Genomic DNA, 3337 nt, shown 5'->3' with positions numbered 1-3337 from the left:
CCGCCTTGCAAAGAACGAAGTGCTGCCCTGTGTCTCTGTGGAGCGCATGTGCACACGGGCGCATGTGCGCGTGTTGGGAGTGGGGTGGGGCTGAGGGAGGGCAGGGATTGAGGCTTTCCTACAGAAATATTTTACCTGCTATTCGCATTTGTGATGCAAACTCTGTTTGCCAGTTATTGTCCTCTTGTCCGTGACTTCTCCCTGGATGGCACGTCGCCCCTCCCACAAGCTGAGGAGCAGAAAGACAATTGAGGGGGGAGAAATTTGCCCCTCCCCCACTGTGGAGGGGTCTGACGCAGACTCTCCTGGAGTCAGAGCTCGGCCAGGCCGGGGCGGGAGGGGGGTGGTCCGGAGCCCCTCTCGGTGCTCATGCTTTTGTTATCAGCTTCGCGTTGAATCTGGCTCCCTTGGGGGGGGGCGTGGCCTTTCGGAGGCTACCCCACCACGCACTAGAACGGCTAAAATGAAAAAGACAGATGGTGGCCCTCGGCAGGCGAGAGTAGGGAGAAGCTGGAGTCGTCATCCATTGCTGGTGGGAACGTAGAACAGCACAGCACAGAACGGAAGAGTTTCCGATGAAGCTAAGCACACACCTGTGGTTTGGCGATTTCACTCTCGGGCACCCACCCAAGAGACATGACAACCTAGGTCCGCACGGAGCTCTCCTCATGAATGTTTCTAGCCACTGTGCGCATACTAGCCCCAACCCAGAAACAACCCAGATGTTGATCAGCAGACAAATGGATAAACAAACTAGTACATCCTTGCAGTGGAATGCTACCCGGCAATACAAAGGAACGCGCCACCGATTCGCAACCGCAGCCTGGACGCATCTCGCAGACACCATGTTGGACAAAAGGAGCTGCACGCAGCCTTCCACCAAATGAGGATACAATGCCAGAAGTCTGCCACTTGGAAGAGGGCCCTCACCCTACCACACTGGCACCCTGATGTCAGAGAGTTCCAGCCTCCAGAAGGGTGAGCAAAGCATTCCTACTGTGTATATTGCATGTGTATAGGTATATGCATATGCATATGCATAGGGGTCTGTATATGCGTATGGTATATACACAGCCAAACCTTGGATTGCAAGTAACTTGTTCTGCAAGTGTTCCGCAGGACGAGCAAACATTTCTACTACATGTTAACTTCATAAACGAGCGACGTCTTGCAACTAGGAGTAGTACGTCACACGGAACGTCACATGATCACAACCGAGCCGATGGTTCTTGAAATTCGCTTTGATATACAAGGGCTTTGGATTACGAGTGTGTTTCTGGAACGAATGATGCTCGTAAACCAAGGTGTTACCGTATATAAAAAGAAGAGGCTGCATGCAGCATGTAGCACGGGTACAATTCCATTGATTTGAAGTTTAAAAAGAGGCAGAACTAACTTTAGGGCCGTGGCTCTCAACCATGGGTGAATCTCCACCCCACTGCCCATTGGGGGACATTTGATTCTGTCTGGGGACATTTTTGGTTGTCACAATTGGGAGTGGGTGCCATGGTATCTAGGAGGTCTCCACCAGGGGTCTGTTAAATGTCACAATTAATTGACCCCAAATATCCATCTTGCCGAGGTGGAGAAACCCTGGTCTGCAGAAGTACAAGTCAGAAAAACCTCTTGGGAAGTGCTGACCAGAAGGGGCACAAGGGAAGTTTCTGGAAATGTTCTATATCTGTGTTAATATAGTAGCCACTGGCCACATGTGGCTCCTTAAATTAAAATGAAGTACAAGTAAACATTCGGTTCCTTAGTAGCACTAGACACGTTTGAAGTGCCTCAGTAGCCACGGGTGAACATACGGAACATTTTCAACTTTGCCGGAAGTCGTATTGGACAGCGACGCTCCATTGTTTGAGCCAGGTGGGGTAAAAGGTGTATGCACACTTAGAATTTGCACATTTTCTTGCATGCAGATTAGACCTCAATACATGTAACCCGGTGGGGTGACAAAAGTCTTTGCTGCAGGCGAGGAGTGGAGATGCTGGGGAAATCACAGCCCCCCTTCTGTCCTCCGGGCTGACCCCCATCCGGGACCACGCCTGCCCGCCCATGCATCCGGAAGCTGAGCTAGCCTGTGAAGGGGGGGGAAGGGGCCCGCTGAGATTTCTTCACAGCTGGGCCCCCCCCTCCACCCCCAGGGGCAGAAAGCGCCAAGACCATTACCCGCCAGGGGATTCAAGGGCTGTCCTGGCTCCCAGGGGATTTACAAGTGGGTCAAGTGGACCTGAGCAAAGAAAAGGCTCCGTTTCCCCCCACTTTCCCTAGGTAGCCTCCCCCACCAGGTGTGCAGACTCTCCCGGCCGAAATTGCTCTATTCTCGGGCCCCGCCGCCTCGCTCACTCTTCTGGTGTGAGGGTTTTACAATAACAGCATTGTAACCACTTTGAGAAAACCAATAAAAAGGCGGTGACAAAAGAATAGCGAGCCGGCTGGAAATTGCACGCAGCAGCGAAGGCCGGAGCCTTTTGGCGCTGTGTGTTTAATAGCGCTCCCGGCTGCGGGCTGCAAAGACGCACGTGTTTATTTGGGGGATGTGCTGTCGCTTAAATAATGAATCTCACATAAGCTTTTGGATGAATGCAGGGAGCTCTGACTCCCACTGTCGCCGCTCGAGCCTTCTCATCCAAGCGGGGCCAGTAAACAGACGTGCAGCGCCCTGGTCAGACCTGGAAAGCCTGCTGCCCTGCGGTGTGTGATGTGCAGGGAGGAGCATGCTCATTCATTCATTCATTCATTCACTTGGCAACAATACCAATGGACCACCTATTAAATGGTGAGCCCCATGCTAGGCAATGAGCCCTAAAGAACGCTTTCCCAGCCTGCATCAGCGTACAGCCATCTTGCAGAAAATTCTAGAGGCCACTTTTGGCTGAGGTCAGCACCAGTGCTGGGCCCTGTCCCACTTCTTCTCTGCTGGGTCATGGCCACCCCGTCCACTGACCCTTGGGGGATCCTCATGTTCACCCGGTTTGGCTCCAGTCCGTTCCCCGTCTCCCTTGTTCCTTGCTGCTCCAAAGCGAAACCCGAAGTCCTTTATGTATTTATTCATCTTTAGCTTAAAATAAATTTCAGACTCACAGGAAAGTTTCAGAAATAGTACAAAGAATTCTGATATACCCTTCACCCAGATTCTCTAAAGGTTGGCATTTTACTAATTTCCTTTATCCTCTCTCTGTCGACAGATATACGGTACATAGCTAGCTGGCTTAGCTAGCTATAGATATAGATATTAGTGAACTATTTGAGAATAAGTTGCAGACATGATGACCCTTTACCTCTGATACTTTGGTATGGATTTCTTAAGAAACAAGGATATTCTGTTATATAA

This window comes from Herpailurus yagouaroundi, unplaced genomic scaffold (genome assembly GCF_014898765.1).
Source record: "Herpailurus yagouaroundi ecotype Mexico unplaced genomic scaffold, PumYag 67793, whole genome shotgun sequence".
NCBI classification, from domain to species: domain Eukaryota; kingdom Metazoa; phylum Chordata; class Mammalia; order Carnivora; family Felidae; genus Herpailurus; species Herpailurus yagouaroundi.
The sequence above is the reverse complement of the archived record's forward strand: the minus strand, read 5'-3'. Positions refer to the sequence as shown.